This window comes from Pleurodeles waltl, chromosome 10 (genome assembly GCF_031143425.1).
Source record: "Pleurodeles waltl isolate 20211129_DDA chromosome 10, aPleWal1.hap1.20221129, whole genome shotgun sequence".
Classification (NCBI taxonomy): Eukaryota; Metazoa; Chordata; class Amphibia; order Caudata; family Salamandridae; genus Pleurodeles; species Pleurodeles waltl.
The window spans coordinates 785,499,869-785,522,325 of NC_090449.1; positions in this window are offsets into that span (position 1 = coordinate 785,499,869).

Sequence of the window (22,457 nt, forward strand, 5' to 3'; positions counted from 1 at the left end):
CCACGACTAGACCAGGGCAACTCACATCCACCACATATGGGCCTCTTAAGACTATCTCACATCTTTTAGGCAGACAGCGTAGTATTACTGAGTTTAACAAAAGTTGGACTGCAAAGATCAATAATATATCACTGCCAATAAAATGGAAATGAATATAGCTACAACCAAAACTATGATAATCCAGAGCTGGCCAGAGCCACCTCTTTCGATATGGCTGAATTAAACTAAGCTAGAGGATGAAAGTATTTGTAAGTACCTGGGAGTATATATTGGTAAAAGATTCAATCATCAGGAGCAGATGCAATACATGTTAGAAAAAAAAAAGCTGTGGTATTTGCCTTCTGCGCCCTTGCAAAAAATTAGATGGCCTCTCCTTTAAATCAGTACTTTCGGGAATAGCGACAAAACTGCACCCGACTGTGGCTTATGCAAGTGTTGCCTTGCACGGAAAAGATGCATTCCTCTTAGACAAACTAGAGGTGAAAATACTCAGGCAGACATTTAGACTTCCTCAAAATGCCTCGGCGGCACAAGTTCACCTGGAATTTGGGATCACTAATGAGGTAGTAGGGAGAATGCACACCACTATAAAAAGCTGGTGCAAGATTAGTTTAAGTAAATAATGCTATCTATTAAACAGCTCATTATGGTCAGCACTTAAAAGAGATCCACAATCTACTTATCACAAATATTTTTGCAAGGCACTAAAATTGACAAATACTGCTGAGTATTGGTACAAGAACCTGCCTTTTGCAACCATTAGGTGAGTGACAAATAAAGCAGAGAAATTGTATTCACACCTAGTTGACAAAAATAGCTTCAACCGATGTTCACGTGGTTGGATGGTGCTGAGACACTATGATAGCCTGAAGCCAGCTTTATATCTCAGTTTCACATTCTTGGTGCATCTAAAGAGAAGGTTAATGGCAATTTGTGTTGACCATTTACCAACATTGACTGATTAACCATCTTGGAAGCATAATGATTCTACATCATGTAGACTTTGTGGATGCAATAAAGAGAACTTTCTATACCTGATGTGCATCTGCCCCTATCCAAAAAAGGCTTCCGTCACTTTCTTAAAAAAAGAGCTTCATTGCTGAGGGCATACATACATGTAGGACAGCCATTATAAAAAGTCTTGATCCAGCTGATCCCCAACTGAACTGCAAATTGATGAAATATCTCCCAGTACATGAAGATGCAATTGCTATAATTAACAGCCATGGACGGAACTATGAAAAGAACATTGAGCCATGGAAACCCTGGAAACATATTGCACTTCTCAGTTGGTGGTACAATGGTTGCATTATTTAATTTTATAAATGGTCTTTTAGTCTTGGTGAATGAAATTAGATTACTGCTAATTTCACTAAGATGAATTGGAATTGATGTATTCTAGAAATTTCTGCATATCATTTTATAACAAACAAATGCATTGATTACTAAGGGGAACGAAGTTAGCGTAAATGCTTTTGATCAGGTGGATCTACCTTGCATACGCTATTGAATGTAACAGCTATCTGAAAGTTCACAAGAAACATAGTTATGATTTTAATTCATCAAAACAATAAATAATTGATTTGATTTGCATTGTCAGCCAAGTGCTTACCTTATTAAAAAGAAAGTACTTAATTAAAACAGTAAAAGGTAATACTTTACAATTCAATTGGTCAGAGCTATGTGGTTGTAAAATTTCTAGGTAATTGCCTTTCTATGGCATCCTCTTTCCATTCTAGGAGCTTCTCTACTGACTAAGGGACTTCTACCCACATTTGGCATAGGCATAAATTAGGCACAGTTCCAGTTCACTAGGTTGCTTCTGATGCAGAGTATTTCATAATTCATTTTAAAAATGTGTACTCAAAATGGAATTATTTAAGTGAAAGTCAATTTCCCTGCTGCAAAACATACTCTGCACTTCTAGCTCAGCCTTTCACGTGTGAGGTCTTTTTACCTCTTCATGTTGCTTCAGTCGTGCAGAACTTGTGTGTGTTTTACTGGCCTTTCAGCCATAACTCCGCTGACCTGGGGCTGTAGCACTAGCTCCACTCAGTACTTGGACTGAGGTGAGTGAGCAACATGGCAAGCCTGCTTGGTGTACTCCATCCTGGAAATTGGTAGCAGCATCACCAAGCCTTCATGGTTTGGATCCCATTTTTATGCAAACTTTCCAGAAAGGGGATGTGACTGAACTAAGTTTTCAGAACCAGTTTGGTATCATTCACTTTCGAATATCATTTTCTGGCTGTTCATATCACAAAGGCCTTGTGGAAGGTGATGGTTCTCACAAAAGATCATAATGGGCCATACTCCAAGCAGGTGTATCCCAAACAAGAGCACAGAAAGCGTACGATTTCTACACCTGGCTGTCATTAGCCTTCTTCCTGAGGCAGTAAACAGGGATAGATAAAAGGTACTGCAGCTCAGAGCTGGTGTCAGTGCAGCCCCACACATGTCCACCCACCCGATACTACAGCACTCTCCCATAGAAAATAAAGGAGGGAGGCACTTACAATCAAACCCCATGAAATAATGTAAAAAAATATTATTTAGAAGATTTAATAATATTAATTCATTTTATGTAATGTTTAAAAAACTGTCTATAAATAAAATAATTATTATATTTTAAAACATTGTCTACACCTTTGTTAAACACAGAAATGAATGTAACATGAATAATTAATGCACATAATAAAACTGTTTTTAATTCATTTTATACATTATGTATAATAATTTGCAATACAATACTAAAAATATTTTTACTATATGTGAAAATGTGTTTCATTTAATTTTCCAAAAATAATTTTATTCTAGGTTAATATATTCAAATGAATTCAGTTTTCAATTTTAAAAACACTAAGTTTATCTTGCTTACATGCAAATTACATGTATACAATTATTTATCATTAATATTTCACATAAAAATGTTCTTTCTTTTTTTGAAAAAATAGAAAAAGTTAAATTTTTATAATTTTCCCTATATGTTTCCATAAGATGATCTCTGCCCTGATCATGGAGGTCTCCACCAAGTGTGTGGAATGTCAAATACAGTCATAAAATCAACACCAGTAGTAACTTTGCAGTTATATTTGATGTTTCTCAGTGAGTCCAGCCCCTATTTCAGAGGATAGGACATGTATGTCTCCACATTTGAGTACCTTTACATTGATAAATGCTGAATAGCAGAAAGTATTAAAGTTATTCAAAAGTATAAGAGTAAAGTTACTTGTATTAAAGCTACATGTGTAGATTTGCCCATCTGAATGGGCCCCTTAATTCATATTCGTTTTAGAAAAGAGCTGGAGAGCCTGTTGTTTCAACCTATAAATGTCAAATTGTCAGGCAGGGTTGCATTCTGGCTCCTTTATGGTCTGCCATCTATATTAATTGTCTTGAGAAGGTGTTAACTGAGCTGAAATGTGATGTCCCCCAAATAGGTCAGGGGGCGATCCCAGTTCTTCTTTACCCTGACAAAGCCATTCTTATGCCTAGGACGGCAGTAGGGATGCAACTCCTGCTCAACATCTTTTCTAACTTTATTAATCATTCAGATTGCTCCATAAATCAGACAAACTTTTATGTTATGGTCATTGGCCGAAAGCCCTCTAAACATAAAACCTTTCACTGAAACAGGAGTAAAATCAATCAGTAACCGACTTTTAACTATTTGGGTATTTTATTTGATAACAAGAATACCAGAGGTCTTCTTCTTATGTCCAACAGACTACTGTCAGCTCGTATGTGGGAGGCGACATTGGATTTTTGTGCTAGGTTGGGCAAGAAACCGATTAAGCCCCTTCTTCAAATCTGTTGTGCTGAAAGCGTGTCAGCCACAACCTATGGAAGTGAATTTGGGTATTTAAGGACTATCATTTGATTCAGACTGAGGAGAACAGGTTTGCACAGCGTTTATCGGGGGGGGTTGGGGGTCCTCAGAGCACTTCAGCCTATGCTGTTCATGAAGAACTGGGCCTTAATATATTACAAATATTATTGCATTAAGACTCTTGCTATGTTGAATATCTGTTTAGCGCAAGAGTGAGCCATCTCTGAAAGTTTGATTATAAGGAATTGTTTATCCTTAGATAATGTGAAAACAATACTTTGGCTTGACGATGTCAAGATCGCAAGTCACTAGTTCGGGTCACCCTGAGCTATTCTCTTTTCTTTGGGTCAGGGCAGGCGTTAAAATGGGGCAAACACACCTGTATTTAATCAGAACACACAGAACAAACAGCAGAGCAGCAGAGCAGCAACAGGGAGCCATGGAGGTGATACTAATCCAGCGTGCACGCAGACGCAGAGCCCAGCAGCAACAACAGCAGCTACAACAACATCACCAGGGACCCCAAAGGCAGCGCAGAAGGCAGGAGAGGATAGTCCGCCCAAGAACAACCCTTCAGGGCCTCAGGGAACACGACATCATACAGAGATACCAGTTGAACTGGCAGGCCATTCAGCAGCTGCTGCGCAACATTGAACAGCAGTTGGCCCCCACTTTGATGACACCCCGCACCATCCCAACAGAAACAAAGCTGCTTGCCGTACTTCATATGCTGGCAAGTGGCTCTTTCCAAACAACTGGTGCCCTGGTTGGCGGAATATCACAACCATCATTCTCCGCCTTTTTGCCCAAAGTACTGGATGCCATCATTCGACTGACACCCCGCCACATCTGCTTCCCTAACACACTGCAGAAGCAGCAGAAAACAAAACAGGGGTTCTACCTCATCAGTGGCTTCCCACACGTCCTTGGTGTAATTGACTGCACACATGTACGCCTTGTGCCACCTGCTGCAACTGAACACCTCTACCGCAACAGGAAGCACACACATTCCATCAACGTGCAGGCAATAGTCGATCACCAGGGATTGATCACCAACATCGTGGCGAAATATCCTGGGAGTGTACATGACTCATACATCTTCTGTCACTGCACCATCAATGAACACTTCCAGGATGGACGGTATGGCAATGGACTACTTGTTGGTAAGTACAAAAACCTACTTATATACACACTGCATAGCAACCATCTAGGACACACAACACATACACCACAACAGCAACATGTCAACAGGAACACACTGAGGTCGTGACATCACTAGCCATGTTTCTTAAGTCACCATTGAACCTGTCACACATCGGAAATTACTGTACAGCCTAATGTTAAGACGTCAATGAGTGTGGTTGCCTAAATGTCACCTTGCAAATTGTAAGTGTCCCAATGACCTTTACATTAATACATTGCATAAGTTTCAAGGTATGGGATGTCCAGGGAACTTTGATATGAACGTGTTAACAACACTTTCAATTTTAACTGTGCATGGAACTATCATCTCACCCCCAGTGTAGACACACGGACACCTGTATCACAAGTCACAATGCTAGGGAGGGCACACTGTACTGCAAATCCCAAAACATACTGCTGACAAACGGTTAGCAGGCAAACACTCGTTCAGCCAAGGAAACAACACAATGTAGGTGGTACATCCTACAAGCATAGGATGCCACATTATTACACAAAAGAGTCACAGACAACACAAGATAACTACTGCCATGAAAGGTCTTTTCAATAGTGCCAGCTACATCAACATGATCCCATTCATTTTTTCTTGCAGCTGATCAGGGGTATGGCATCCAGCCATGGATTATGACACCATTTGGCAACCCAAGTACTGCTGCAGAGCGTGCATACAACGACGCCCATAGGAGGACACGCAGCACTGTCGAGCGGACCTTCGGCATCCTCAAGTCAAGGTTCCGCTGCCTCGACATCACTGGTGGTAGCCTCCTATATTCCCCGAGATGGTCTGTAGGATCATCCTCACATGTGCAATATTGCACAACATTTGTATCAAAAGAAACATTCCCCTCCTGGAACCAGAGCCACACATGCCTGAAGAGGAGGAATAGGAGGATGCTGGCCTGCAACAGGAGGGGGAACTACAGAACACAGCTGCTGGTATACGCAGGCGGCAACAGAGTGTAAATAATTTCTTCTGAATATGATCACCTTCACCACTTTAGTTAACGAATTTAAATAAACACCTATTCTAATCACCATATCATGGTCTGGCTATTCCTTTTTGCACACCTTCATCTCTACTTATCAGAATAAGAGTGTTGCCTCATAGAGCATTGCTGAGATACTGAGTAGGACACAGAACATCCCAGAGCTAATGTGATGCCTAACATACAATGGTCACATACACACACACTCTTAATGACATATATCATGTACATATCTCCTTTGAAGGCCAATAGTAGAGGACCACAACTATTTCACACATACATGTTGAAAGCAAGGTCCAACGCAGCATATGGCACACAACTAAGACACCATCACTCAATAAGGGGAAAACAAGCCTCATACATGAGGCAGTCAATGTGCTTTTGCATCACTAACAGGAATGCCTGACCAGACCTTTGACAGCAGTTAGTACAACTGCATCCAATATTTGCAAGGACTATCTGTGACTAGAGTTTCATAGAAGCAGAACATAAAAGGCACAAGTGCCACACATGTGACATGCATTGCGCACATGACATTCCATGTACATGTCAGCCCATTTCCTAACTCATTACACACCCATGCACCTGGTCACAACCCACCTGTCGGGAGAGGTCCCTGGAATACTAAGATGTGTACCCTGATAATACCTCCTCTACACACACAGACTAACATTAGCAAACCAGTGTGCTACACCCTTTCCTATGGTATGCCATTGTCATAGAACATCTGACTGCAAGGACGTCAGGTCAATTTATACACTGTCTTCTAGTTTCAAAGCCCTGTTAGCACATGTAGATTGCTTCCCCTTGTGAAAATGTCTGTTGGCCCTTAGAATGCAAGTCTCACCTACAGGACTGGTGAGAAACAGATGCATCCCACACCTATGATCACCTCCATGCTCACCACCCATTTCAAAAAGCACTGCCCCTGATGATGCTTGGAACAGCATAGGAGTTGCCATTATGTCAAATACACCGTCAACCATTGATACTAATTAAGCCGTGTAACACAGCCACTGGGTTCATTTGTCACCTTCAAAAACACAGGACGTACACAGTTTAGCATGTCAACTGTCTACTTTGTCCTCAATACAGTCTCAGTCAAACCACTGATTACGTAACTTGTCAAGTAACTGGATCCTGAATCACCTTGCATTCTGTCAGCCTGACTGGCAACTGTCTGTGAGTCACACTAAAGTATCCCTGTGTCTACATATGTACCACACTTGCGTTAGCAACCCTCCCATTCATCAGGGGGCATTGGGCATGGGCTTCTTCCATGCATACCTAAATACATTGTATAGCATCATCTGCCTTTTAACTGTACCATTTGAGTTACATCCTGTGGAAAAGCAAAATTCATGGCCCATCCCTTGTCTGGGTTGCATTTATGCATGAATGACAAAGTGTGACAGTGTCCCAGGGTCGTAGGCAGGGATTGGGTACAGGGCTTTCAGCACAACCAGCAACCTCTGACAGTTCACACACACCATCACAGTGCACACAACATAGTGATGGGCCGTGTGTGGTGAATAGCTGCGAGAATAATCAGCACAGAGGCTATGATGTTCCCAGATGCAGTGGGAAGTGCAGAGGCCAACCTGTGTACAAATGTTGTAATGACACCTGCCGGAACATGACACCTGAGACATTATCTCACTCAGCACACCAAGGTTGCCCTGTTGACTGTCTCATTACACGTCTTTAGTGACAGGGTGGGACCATCCACATGTTTTGGTAAACAAAAAATGACGCATAACGTGAAAAAGGCGGGACTTTTCATACAGGGAGTGATGTAATAGGATATCCTGTTTACAGATCATGTACAGTGGGTGTACTTTCACTTTCACTTTGCAGTCTATGATCCTTCTAGACTGTGTGGCTGTGTAGAGAGTGTTGTCCTGAGATTTTGTGCTGTTTTTGTCCTGTGTGCTATCTGTAAAGTCCTTTTGTGAAATAAATATTGTTTGTGTATACTGTAGTACTGTGTTTTGTCTACATTTGTCCATTTATCTTGTGTTTTTCTTGTTTGTGGGAGTCTGCTGTGGGTAGTGTTAGTTTGGGGATAGTTGGGCTCTTTTAGTGTTTAGGTTTACTTTTTTCCTGTCTTTGTATCCCTACTTTCACCCTTTTCCCCTTTCTATTTCTTTTACCCCTATTCCTTATCGTCACTTATAAGTGGCAGGATGGGGGAAGAGGAGTTGGGGGGCTTCATCTGGCTGGTGACACATTTCTTGCCGCTCATGATCCAGGCAGGGGGCAGGGTGATACAGGGGTATCCGACAGAGGGGCACAGAATGCGGTGGGGAAAGGTGCTGCATCACCTGCAGCATATGTATGCCAGCCAGAGGAGTGACCACCAGCTGAAGCACCAGTGGGCTGACCTCATCACCAGGGAGCAGGATCACTTGGACCACCTGGGAATCATGATTGGTGGCACTGTTGGTGAGTACGACTTATGTTAATGTGCACGATTAAATGGTCTGTAGTGACATCAGGGGATTAGTGCAATGTCTGCCAGCTAACTTGCTGACTGTGTGTACTGCTGGAGAAATATAAGGGGATCATTGATGCACCATGGCAAGGATTGCAATTGCTAGCTGTCAGTTAGCACGTGCTCAGCAAACTTACAGGTTACTTTTCCATGAAGGAAATTGGTGCGGCCTTTTTGTAAGAACAGCTAACAAAATAGAAACCAATCATGTCTATATAGGGTACTATTGACAGAGAAGTACAGATGTACCAACATTTAGGCCAACTATGTTGACGCAATTGCTAGACTGACTTTAGAATCACTACATGATGCAGAAAATGAGTGCTGCCTTCACGTCAATTGATAATAGCAAAGTGGCTCAGACATATGTCTCATGTGAGTCTGGTGAGTGTGGAAGGAAAGCGTTCACAGAAGTACTATGAATGTGTGGGATTATTGTGTTCCTTGATCTTTTTGGATACATGTCAGTTCTTGATTTGAAAACATCGTGAAAAGGTGTAAGGTGCCCTCAGCTAACATCTTAAGATGTTTGTTGGAATTAGTTGAGCCACAATCCAAATATGGATGGCAGTCCAAGTGTATGCACATGGCTTCACATCTCCATGTTTGGTGCAAATCACCATAGCTGGGCCACATCAATTTAATATACTGTAACAACAGGATGGCTTACAAAAGTCCCTGCCCCTCCCTTTGTACATTGGGCCTATGTGCAATAAATGTGTCATGGCCACAAGGCATGTTTGACTGGTAATGCAGTCCTCAAGTAACCAGGCTTTGGATGTCTCTCTTGGATGCACATGATGAGACGATTACACTCCATATTTCTTAGTGCTCACCAATTATGGGGCATGTTTGTAACCACATGATAGTTAGGGCCAATGTATGTGTGCAGATATGTGTGTAACTGTCACAGGAGACCCATGCTATGTACAAGTTGGCCGTGATATATCAGATCCAGTACCATCATGTCTGAATGGCTGCCATTTCATTTTTAAGCCTACACATTGTAAATGATAATGAAATTGTTGCACTGTGCACAGATTTTGAGCACATTTCTTCCTTCCATACCTTACAGGTGGACCGGCACCCTACACTGTGGGAGAGGTGGCGACATTTGAGGACCCCGACCACTCCAGTAAGTGTTGATATGTCTGTTATGTGTTGTGTTTGCTGGTTATGGACTCGTGTGAGTTGGACGCATAGCAAGGTGTGATGCGTTGGGCAAACTTTTCACTTGTTCCATGAGTGGGAATGCAGTTCTCACATGTTTTGAGTTTGCCAATGCGTATCCAATGGTATCATGTAGGGATTGTAGGACATCCATGTAGGCCCCACTGTGAGTACAGGGGATAGTCATGTGTATGACACTTGTATCACCAAGAGTCGCAATGGAAGTCAGCCCCAATTTAGTCAGCCTGTCAGACCCACAGTCTCTAAGATTGGTACAGCAAATAGCTTTCCAATAGACATCTGCTTCCCTATTTACCTACGTAATTTTGAAACAGTAGGTAGAACCTCCTAGCAGCATGTACTTCCACATGTAATGCATGAAGTCTGTGGAACCTGAGTGCAATGGCCTAGGTGTGCATGCAATTCATGATCATGGGTGTTCTAGCAACTCTGTGTCTGATGTAAGTTAGGCCTCACTGGAAGTATATATTGTGTACTAAGTTCTGCATTTCCTGACATGTCTGACCCTATGAGTGCTCTAGGGTTTGCTGACTCCTAATTGTAGAGAGACCTTACCTGTGGTGTGTCTGTAGAGACAAACATGTGTGGAGTTTCCTATACACTCCTCGGTGTACATGTTGTTGGCAAATTATAGTTGTGTGTCCACCGCCCTCCTCAAACACGGCCATGGGTTTGTGAATGGGGTACCTAGTACTGATGCTACCAGTATGTTATACATACATGTGAATAAGTGACGATTTGGTTGCATACTAGTATACACACTCAGGTTTGGCACTTGGTACTATACTGGCAAGTCCAGTTACAACTTGCAGACCATGTGGCTTTAGTTTTGCTTTCCCTACACTGACATTTGTAGCCCAGCTCTTGGCGGAGGATATGCAGCATGATTCCTATATGATAACTGTCAGAACTCAGATTGTAAGTCAAAGCCAGTTATTACCCATCTTGTAGGTTATGGATGTGCTTTGTGTGATCTGACCTTTGTAGTCTGGCCTGCCATATACTTCCTCAGGGACATTCAATGCTCTGTATTGTGATATGAGCTGTTACAAGTAAGGTAGATGTAATGTTTGATTAACTTGCTGTGCCGTTTCACACAATGCAGTTACTAATGTAGCATATCTGCATTTGTCTTCACAGCTGCTAACATGACTCCAGACCAGGTCCGTGATTTTCAGCGCCGGGCCATGCGATACCAGCACATCCTGCTGGTGGAGTCGGGGTTCCGGAGGATGGCCCGGCGATATCGCCATGAACGGGCCTCTGGGGCACGGCAAGCCTTCCCACAGGGTGGGCCTACTTTGCCCACCACAGCCACCACAAGCACAACCACCAATCAGAGCCAGGTGGCCCCACCCACAGCTGCCACTGTTGGTCCAACATCTGCAGGACTTCTTGGCCCCAGCATTGCCACCGGTGCAGGACAGCCCACACAGACCTCCTCCACCGGTACCCAGACTGCCACTGCTCCATCTGTTGACCCTGCAGCCTTCAACAGAATGGAACATAAGATGGACAAAGTGCTGCGCAAGTTGAGCCACCTGAGCCGGGACGTGCGGCACATTAAACGGCGGGTCAAGAATATTAAGAGGACCCTCCGGAGGGCCAACCTCTAGACACTTTATTTGATGGGCATGATTCCCTCCCCTCCCTCCTCTTTCCTTGTTCTTATAGTTAGTGGGCTTAGGGGGCTTAGTGTTAGGTTAGTATAGGCTGTTAGTTTAGTTAGTGTTAGTGGATGTGGGGTGGGGGCCTGCTTGTTTCTTTTTTTACTTATTACATGTGTGGGTGGGTGAGTGGGGGGCTATGTTGGGGTTCTTGTGTGAAAAAAAAAAAAAATATATATATATATATATATATGTATATATATATATATATATATTTGTTTAGGATAGTATAGTATGTGTTTAGGTTAGTATGTGTTGTCCTCCATGTGTCCCGTCTCATAAGCGGGGTGGGGGGTAGATGTTTAGAACGTTTCGTTACATGTGATAAGTAAGTGTAGCTTAGGTCAGTTAGGGACAGTTGTGGGTAATGAGTAGTCAGGGTAGATTAGGGTAGGTAAGATTTTTCCTTCAGTTTCCTCATCTATGGTTAGCATTTAATAAATATTTGGTTACCCCTTAATAGTATGTGTTGAATGGTACTTGATCGTGGGTTTGGATTCAGTGTACATCAATTTGGTACTATAACATCTGTGTCCTATGCTACAAACAAATCCCAACTGAGCTGTATGATTGGTAGCTAGCCCAGAGCTACCTTGCAAAGTGTCGACCCTTTGTTGCAACCACCAATCACAGTTAATATGGATCCCAATGTGTTTCTGTTGATAAGTGTGTTTTCAAAGTCACTAACAGTGCTTCCAGACTTGAGATTGGGGAAACAGTTTTAGGTCTGACTGCAGTGTGATGATCATGCACACCCTTATAAGATGAGTTCTCATTGGCAATCTTGTATTCTTGGCTTCATGACCCTCATACATCATTTGCGACACAGTTCGGCATGATTACCTATTTGTATGTTAACTCAGACACCTTCATTTGTGCAGTTTTTATAGTGTTTACTTAGATTAGGGTGGCATGTTTATTGTGTTATTTTTGCATGGTGACAACATTTTGCTAACACTATTTGATGACTTAGTTATCCCTTGAGGAAGCATTCTTCTGTCCAACACAGCATGATGGTGTATGGTTTCTCACTTCATGAGATTTGTCCCTCAGGATGGGCAGAGTATGATGCAATCATGGGCACTGTGCAGATTTCTCTGACTACATATTATCAGGACAGTTGTATTGACAAGCTACGTAATTTGACAGTAGGCACATTTCAGTTATCTACTGCACAGTTGATATGTCACATTACCCAGAGACAGATTTGTTGTGTTAGTGCTATTTATTGAAAAGTGCTGTAGTGCTATCTGTAAATTGTCCATGATTGTGAGTCCATGATAGTGACATCTTACATTGTGATCCAACACAAGGGTTTACCAAAATGCTTTTGTCATGCTAGGGTTGCTGTTTCAGACAGTGCAGAGGGACAGACTTAGCCAATGAGTAGGAGAGAGACAATCACTGGGCTGGGTGACAAGATATACAGTGGTTTGCAGAACAGTGCTTGAGTACAGTTGTTTCAGGACTGGCAAGTTACAAAGCGCAGGGCCTTGGTAATAGTTGGCCATGTGGCAGGGACTAGTGCTTCTGGGTCATTTTCCTTGTGAATGTGATCTGTTCCATGTCTTCTTCTTCTGATGTGTGTGTTGCCTGCTTTGTCCTTGTTGTTGTTGGTTGTGAAGGGGCAACACACACCTCAGTGTTAGAAGACGTGGAGTCAGAGATCCCTGTCGCTGCTCCCTGTGAAGGTCTTAAGGGCAGTACTGCAGCAAGGAGGGCCTGCTTGTTCTTGAGAATAGCAGCCACATCACGATGGTAGGCAGCCAGGTCGGCCCTGAGGGGTTCAATGTTGAATTTGTGCACGCGTTGACAAGATTGCTGTTGTACGTGTTGGGTCAACTGTATTACAGCTGTGCTGATTTCCTTCTGGGTTTTCTGCAGTTCCTGCAAGATAGATGTTAGGGCTTGCATAGCTGCTGCCTGATTTGCAGATGACATCATGCACAAACGCATCCCCTCAAGGCTGGTTGCCATATTTTGAATCCCCACCCGCACCTTGTTGGCCAGCTCCCGCTGTACTCCAACTACAGTTCTCTCAAAGCTGGTGCCAGTGTCGTCTGAGTCCTCAGCTGTATTGGAGCTGGCAGGTCTTACAATTGGGGTGGTGGGTGGTTCCTCTGCGATGGCTGCTTGTTCTGTGCTCCACCTTGTGACTGAAGGTGGGGTCTGGAGGGTTTCAAGGACCTTTTGGATGGTCTCCTGGGGAATTTTTATCGGCTCGTCATCCATGTCATCAGGGAAATCTGGGACAGGCATATCGGCAGGAGATCCATCTTCCTGTGCAATGAAACAGGGTACAATTAGTGTGTCTGTGTTGTGGCAATTTTGATGTGACGTGCCTGCCTTTTGATGAATTCACTTTGTGATCTTGTTTTGAGTTAATTTCTCCAGTCCTTCAGATGGGCATTCTTCCAGGCCTATGGCCCACCTGTGTGTCACATGTATGTTATTGAGTTATCAGACTTGTCAGCCTCATCGCCTCTAGGTGTTGATTTATGCCAAATAGAGAATTGCCACCTTCTTTTCCTACTCGACCCTCCGTGTACATCCATTCTCATGGTGAGACCTTTCACTGGCTGTGGGTGTACTGATGGCCCTGGCAGCACACTTAACAATCTGGACCTGCCCCAATCTCTGATCGTTCACATCCACTTAAATGTCATTGACATGTGGCATATCCTATGCATGGCAATGTTATGATCCGATATGGATGTTGACATTGTTAATGTGTCCTGCTGATGTTGGGGAATGTGTGTTACATTGGATTGCCCTGATAGTCGTATCAGTGTCCTATTTCCTCCTCTGACTGTGCAGGTGTATTTCAGTAACCAGTTACATGTGTCCCCTCCTCAATGCTGTTGTCTGAGCAGTATGACATTTGGGATGTTGCCTTGTTAACCAGGCACAGGATGGACCCTGACATATGCAACATGGGTGTGTCCTTAGTGCTGTGTAGCTCGTATTGTTGTTTACATTGGCTGATGTTTGTGACAACTATGGGCATTGACATTTGACAGTACTGGGGCCTTTGTCTTGTTTCAGGGGTTTGTTGAAGTTGTCATCCTCAACCCCCTAATTTAGGTGTGTATGATCCATGGGGAGGTTACTGCCATTGGCTACTTGAGCTGCACACAGAGCAGAGGAGGTAGTGGCAACTGTTGTCGCAGTTACATTGCAGTTGTCGGTATGGCTAGAGGATTGCTAATAGGGTCCTAGTTAATGTAGGGGGTATGTTGGCTGACGTGTGCCAGGATGTCAGTTTGACGTAGTGGCCTTCCCTCCTGTCGTGGCTTTCCCTTTGCTCCATCGTTGGCATGACAGCATGCCCCCATGGGACTGTTGTTGGTGTAGTGTAATGGTGTGCCCCAGCTTCTGTTTGTGCAGGCCATGCCCCCATGCCGTGCCCCTTTACCCATGCCACTCCATGTATATGATGACTTACATGCAATGTGTAGTAGGTATTCCCCCCCCCCCCGGTTGCAGTTGACATTATTGCATTATAATTCCCCATGCGACTTACCCTGCATGTGTGTTGTTTCCTGGTAGTCTGCGCTGTCCTGTCCTTGAATCCCTGTGACGATCTCCTCAGGGATGACGGCTGCAACCATCTCCTCCATGTGGTCCAGGGCCTGCTGGTGTGCTGGACTCCCACCTCCAGTCTGCAGTGCTGCCTTCCTGTTCCTGGCCATCTTTTCCTTGGTCCTGCACTTGCAGTCATGCCAGCGTTTCTTGCACTCGGTGACTGTTCTGCGTACTTCAGCCACACTGTTAATCTTGTCGACAATTTGTTGCCATATGGCCTCTCTCCTACTGATTGGCAACTTTGAGGTGACAAACAGTTGGTGCTGGTGTTCCGTCACCTCTTTAACCAGAATTTCCTGCTCCTCTGCACTAAAGCGACACTTTCTTTTCTTCTTAAATGTGTCCTGGTTCTTGTGTGGGTCCTCCTGGCTAGTTCCTGGTCTGCTGTCATCTTCCTGGGGTCTGTAGTGGCATCTGGGATCCATTTTGGCTCTCCTCTGGTGAAATGGCTGTGTTCGCTGTTTTATTTTACGCTATTGCGTCAAAAAAAACAGCGCATATCCGGTTTGCGGTGTCGTAAATCGACCCACAGTCATTTCTGCCACGTTAACGTCGTTTTCCTTTACGACTTGACGCCGCGGTGTGCGTCAAAAATAATGACTCCCACCTGTTGTTTGCGCCGCCTTGCGTCAAAGTATAAATATGACGCCCGCACGGCGCACCAAAATGGCGTTAGCCGGCGGTAATATTTTTGACGCAAAACTGCGCCGGTGCAGTTTTGCTTCAAAAGATGTATAAATATGGGCCTGAGAGTCAAGTTTAGTTGTTAAAAGAGTTCTTAATCTTTCTTTGTGTCAGATACGCATGTTTTCATACAAGGGAAATTTAAAAAAAGGAATTGTTGGCAAGTTGATCAAAAAATATCTGACTACACCAGAAGAGTAACAGAAAAGTATCCAACTCCCACATATCACACCTCGAAATCATTGGGCACTGGCATACCCAGACAACTGGCATAGGTACAGCACCTGGTACAACCACCCGCCCTGCAATAAAACACAGTGAGCCTCGCTAAACTGCAGAAAACATGCCCGATATTTTCACATTCCTGGGCCGGTAAGACTTTGAGGAAATACATTTCAGGTTAAGAAACCCCAAATTTCAGAGTAACATGTTGCTAAACTAGGTGCAAATAAATTAAGGCGGCTGCATGTGTGGTGAAGTGTTATTTCCTTGTCACCTGTTTTTTTTCGCTCCATCGGCAAGTGTCACCAACACTACTTTCTTGGAGATTATTTCTGTTCATAATTCTTTCCACAGACCTGGCCTGAGACTGGTGCAGCGCCTTCCTGCTCAATAAGTGCCTTTTACGTGCAAAACAGTTTCTCTCGGCTTTATTCGAGCCTCATTCTTGCGCCTCTATTACATCTCGTTGCCGGCCGCTGTGGGATTAAACTGGAAATTAGAGTTTGGAACACCACCTTCCCCACCCACACGCCCTCGCTTCCCTTCCCCTGGCATAGGAAATGTTTGTCTTCAGTGTTTGCCAGATTCACACGTATGAGGCGTTTCTCCCAGTGGAGACCGCTTTCTGTGCCCATTTCTACGTTCTGGTGTGGTCATTCCTTAAAGTCTTCAAGGGTCTCCTGTGTTCAAAGCACACATTGCTGGGGTTCTGGTTTCCAAACGCCTGAGGGGAGAGTTGAAATGTGCTGATGACTCACTGATTATTACCTACTTTTTCCAGAGTCCACTTGAGAACTCTGGGACTGGATGCTGTGGTAAACGGGAGTGAATGGATAGCAGCAAGAAAAACATTCACACATTTCCACCACCTGCTACTTGGCTGTGCTGTTCTTTGTCCCCCACTGAGCTTTCCTACTTTCTTAATTCAATCATTCTCAATTTTGAATGTATTTTCATTCATCCGTCTTATATTTCATTCTGTCTTCATCCCCTATGACCTTCTTCACTTCTTAGTTTTTTATACCTCAGCACTGACCAATATATTCCTTTTCAAAGGACATTTTAATCTGTGCCAATACTGAACTTTGTCCAACAATGTGCGCTTTCATTTCTTAGCAGGCAAGACTTGCCACGCCCCTTCACAATCTTTCTTTTGTTATATGATGTGGAGCCAAACGATTTGGTATCAAATGTATATATGCGGTGTTATGTAGGCCAAGCCTAACTCCAAAGCAAAATAGCGTTGATGAATATAGAGGAGGAGATTATCAACAGAAGATAGAGGAGAAGATGGTAGGCATGGAAGAGTGCTGACACTAGGGGATGAGAGTCTGGGAGTTTCATTGAAGAATGCCAAGTAAGGAGTACACAGAAATGCTGCAGTAAAGTGACCTGTCTCGCTTTTAATAGCTGATATCTTCCCAGGATGTTGACTACAAAATATTATGGGGCCAAAATATTGATTGATGGCTAATGTCACTTTAAAATGCGGTATTCGACCAGACTTGATTACAAAATAGCATGGGGCTAAAATATTGCTTGATGGCCTATGTCACGTTTATGATCTGGTATTCTACCACAATATTGACTACAAAATATCATGGGACCAAAATATTGAGGCCTAAGTAATGAGGACCAAGATATTGTGAAGGGAAATATATCGAGGTAAGTGAAGGTTTCCTATACTTAACTTCATATAAATGTACCTTTGAGGTGCACAGATTTGGTGATGAGAAAAGTAAATCTCTACCTACCCTTGTATGCTTTGTCTTCTCAATATATTGGTACTTAATATCTCAGACTTGATATTTTGCTCCCCTGTTATTTTTGTTCTTGATGGTCTGACATACAACCCTAAGATGTATATAGTTGGGGAGCATTTATGCCATGATTAGGTAAGTATGGACTGATTGCACATTCTTTTTTGTAAGAAGTGAATTATAGGTGCTTTTGAATTGATGGTGATTTTTTTCAAAATTAAATGTTTTTCTTCAATATTACATTAACATGTGCATATATAGATGCATTTACTGTGTGCTATTAATGCTTTAGTGAACCGTAAATAGTATAGGCCTCATTTTAAGATGACCACCTTTGGTTGTCATGCTGCTTTTTGTCATGTCCCTCTTTTTATTTTAGGCAAAGCTGAACTAGTAACTTCGAATGGTGTATCGATTGTTTTCGGTTCTCAAGTGATAATGTTTTCTTTACATACTCCTAGAATGTGTAAACAGGCTGTTGCGAATCACCAGCGAATCGCAGTTTGGATCAAATGTATCTTATTATGTCACAGATAACGGAAAAAATCGAAGGGCATTTAGAGAGACTTTATCGTGCACTGACTTGAGAAAGTAATACATTTGTTTTATCTCTTTGTATTTTAACCTGATTGGTTCCCCTCATGGGAATCATGCATAGGTTTAAAAAGTGTGTGATTTATGCTAGTGCAATGTAGACGAAAGAGCATATGCTTTCCCGATGCCTTTTAGCGGCTTCTTGTCCATACCTTATTATTAAGTTCAAGCAGATGCTTATTATTGCCTTTCAAGTGTTTTCTGGCAGAATCCCTTTGTCGTGAAGTCTCCCCAAACATTACCGGGTTTCTCTTATTTTAGCAATGTAATATTCCCTCTTCATGGGAGAACTGATTTGTTCTATTTTAATTGAGACAAGTTTATAAAAGTTTGTCTTTGTTCTGTGATTATTAATTTTTTGGACTATTGACTAATGCATTCATGTATTGGCTACTGAATTATGATTGATTCTGGTGAGTGAGTTTGTAACCTTGATGATCTATTAATAAACCTTAATGGTTTTGAAACTTAATCAGTCTATTTCTTCCTTGTTGAGCCAACTGTGGTTCACATGGTTGAAATGTACTGAAATCAGAAATGAACATTCTTCAGAGGGTGTATTTTGCACCTGAATTTGTAGTAGAATTTGCCTTGAGCAAAGCACCGCATCAGAATCTAAAGCAATGTATATGAGACTGCTTGGTCCCAAGTAACAGAGTTGGTTTACCTTCCTCTGTCTCTTGTCTCTTTGCAATTTTGCTATATGTCTACCTTTCTGTTTGGTTATGCTTGAAAAGCATTGTATGTAGCACTAGTTGCTTCTTGTTGTTTTGGCTGTGTACACGAGAAACTAAAAGACCAAGTAATTGATTTACATGCTCATTCTCAGCCCAGTGCTAACTCTGAAATTAGGTGCAAGCAGTGTTTCTGACTGATTTCAAATAGCGAGATGAGCGCAAAGCACACTTAAATCTGCAGCTGAACCCCCCTCTAAACCCCAAAGTCTTCCAAGTATTAACTAGAGGAATTTAAACATTCAGAAATGATACAAATTCCGAGGCAATTAGTATCATGCCTCCTCGTGAGCAAAGGGCCATGAAAGTTGATCATGATGTAGGGCTCAGGATCAAATAACTAATCACATTTTCACAAGCCTTTCCTTTTTCCAGCACAACATCATAATGACAGCGGTATATGATTTCATTTTTCTTTTCCTTTGCTGGTTCTCTCAGTGCACCTTATCCCGCGAGGATGGCATTGGCTTGTTCCTTGGTGATTCTGAATGCTTATATAATTTGTTTCAAAAATGGTTCTGTTGGACTTTTTGTAGTTTTACCATCAATCAATCAATCAAACATTTATAAAGCGTGTGCAAATCACCAGTGAGAGCCACAAAGCAGAGGAGATGTATGATGATGGATGGAGGAATGATCATTAAAAAATCCAGGTCTTTAGTTCTCTTCTGAATTGCTGGAGTAACAGTGAAGTCCTGAGGTGCAAGGGGAGGTTGTTCCAAGCCTTGGTTGCCAGGTGCAAGAAGGATCATCCTCTGCTGTTGGCTGGGGAGTCTGTGAGGGAGCGGGAAACTGATCAGAGGTGTCTGGTCGGTTTTTGGAAGGTCAGATGTTTGTTGATATATGCTGGTCCTTCATTATGCAGGGCCTTGTAGGCGCTGGTCAGCATTGTGAACTGGCATCTCTTCTGAATTGGGAGCCAGTGTAGTTTTATGAGATGGGGTGTGATATGGGCCCTTCTAGGGAGGTCGAGTTCGAGTCTTGCTGCTGAGTTCTGTATTGTCTGGAGTCACTTCAGGAGCCTTGCTGTGATTCCTACATAGAGCATGTTTCCATAGTCCAGCCTGCTGGTGATGAGGGCCTGCATGACGGTCCTTCTGGTGTCTGCTGTGAGCCACCTGAAGATCTTGCAGAGCATGTGAAGGGTGTGGAAGCAGGCGGGTGAGACTGCATTGACTTGTTTTTGCTTGAATAGCTTGCTATCCAGGATTATGCAGAGGTTGCAGGAGTGGTCTGTTGGGGTGGATGTGTGCCGAGATCTGTGGGCCACCATGTGTCAGTCCACGGCGAGGTGTTGTTCCCAAAGATGTGGACTTCCATTTTTTCAATGTTGAGTTTGAGACAGTTGTCCTTCATCCAGTCCGCTACGTTCATAATGCATCTGTCGAAGTTAACTTTTTTGGTGGCAGTAATGTCGAACAGTGAGAGGATGAGCTGTGTGTCGTCAGCGTAAGAGATGACGTTGAGTTCATGTGATCTCACAATAATGGCCAGGGGGATCATGTAGATGCTGAAGTGGGTCGGGCTCAGGGACAAATCTTGGGGGACTCCACAGATGATCTTCTTGGGCTCTGAAGCAAACGGTGGGAGAGTGATCCTTTGGGTTCTGCTCATGAGGCATGAGGTGATCCATTTGAGGACATTTCCTTGCATCCCGATGTGGTGGAGTCTGTTGATCAGGATGTGGGAGACGGTGTCAAACATGGCAGACAGGTCCAGGAGGATAAGAACTGCTGTTTCCCCATGGTCCAGGAGGGCTCTGATGTCATCTGTGGCTGCAATTAGGGCTGTCTCACTGCTGTGGTTAACTTGAAATCCAGATTTGGAGGGGTCCAGGAAGTTATGGTCTTCTAGGTGCTAGGCGTGTTGCTGGTTGATCGCTTTCTTGAAAACTTTTGCTGGGCAGGGAAGCAGAGAGATGGGTTGATATTTCTTCAATTTGGCTGGGTCAGTGGAAAGTGTTTTCATGAGGGGCCTCACTTCAGTGTGGTTCCAGGCCTCCAGGAAAGAGGCCATGGTGATTGAAGTATTGAGGACCTTCCTGAGCTCGTCGTTGGTGCTTCCGAGGTTGGAGCAAGGATCCGTGGGTGCTCCCAGGTGTACAGAGTTCATGATGGAGATAGTATCTTGAGTGATGAGTAGTTCCCAGTGAGTGAGAAGGTGTTCGGAGTTCATGTTTGGGCATGTGAGTTGACTGATGCTGTCTGTGGTGGAGGGTTGACAGTTGAAGTTTTCGTAGAAAGCCGAGATCTTGTTGTAAAAGAAGTCAGCAAGTTTGTCACGCAGTTCCTGGGAGGGAGTGATGTTCTCGGTGGCTGCGGAATTGGTGAACTCCTTCACGATGGAAAAGAGATCTTTGCTGTGGTTTGTTCTGACTTTAATGCAGTCTGGTAATGCATTCCTCTTGGTTTCTCTCGAGAGGCGTGGTACTGCTTGAGGGCAGTCCTGAAGTCAGAGCAGTCTTCTGTTTTTTTTGCTGATACATCACTTCCTTTCAAGTTGTTAGCAGTTGAATTTGGAGGAGTGCAGTTCCTCTGTGAACCAGCTTGCTCTTTTGCTTTGTTCTTTGACCTTGGTTGGTTTGGTGGGGGTGATGGCGTTGACACATTCTGTGATTCACTAGGAGAAGCTGTTTGCTGCTACCACCAAAACCATGAGCATCATCCACTCTGGCTCCCCCACAGACACCTGCCCTCACCACGTCTTCAATAAGGCCATCCAAATCATCACTCCCCAGCTCTGGACCATCATCAACAGCTCTTTGGAGACCGCCATTTTCCCCGAAAGCTGGAAACACACCAAAGTCAACGCCTTGCTCAAAAAGCCCAAAGCCGACCCCGAAGACCCAAAAAACTACTGACCTATCTCCCTACTCCCCTTTCCCGCGAAGGTCATAGAGAAGATAGTCAACAACCAACTTTCCCGCTTCCTGGAGGACAACAGCCTACTCGACGTCTCCCAGTCTGGATTCTGCAAAAACCACAGCACTGAGACCACCCTCATCGCCTGCACCGACGACACCAGGACCAGGCTAGACAAAGGTGAAACCATTGCTCTCATCCTTCTCGACGTTTCCGCAGCCTTCGACACCTTATGTCAACTAATCCTTCGCACATGCCTCTTTGATGCCAGAATTCGCCACAGAGCCTTCGACTGGCTCACCTCCTTCCTCTCCGAAAGAACACAAAGAGTTTGCCTCCCCCCGTTCCGGTCAAAGACCACCAAGACCATATACGGAGTCCCCCAGGGATCCTCACTCAGTCCCACCCTCTTCAATATCTACATGGCTCCGCTCACCAGCATCGTCCGACCCCGTGGCCTCAACATTATTTCCTACGCTGACGACATCCAGCTCATCCTCTCCCTCACGAGGAACCCCGTAACCGCCAAGAACAACCTCCACACCAGACTTCTCGCCATTGCCAACTGGATGACAGCAAGCCACCTCAAGCTGAACTCAGAAAAAAACGAGATCAACATCTTCGGACCCAACAAGTCAGCATGGGACGAC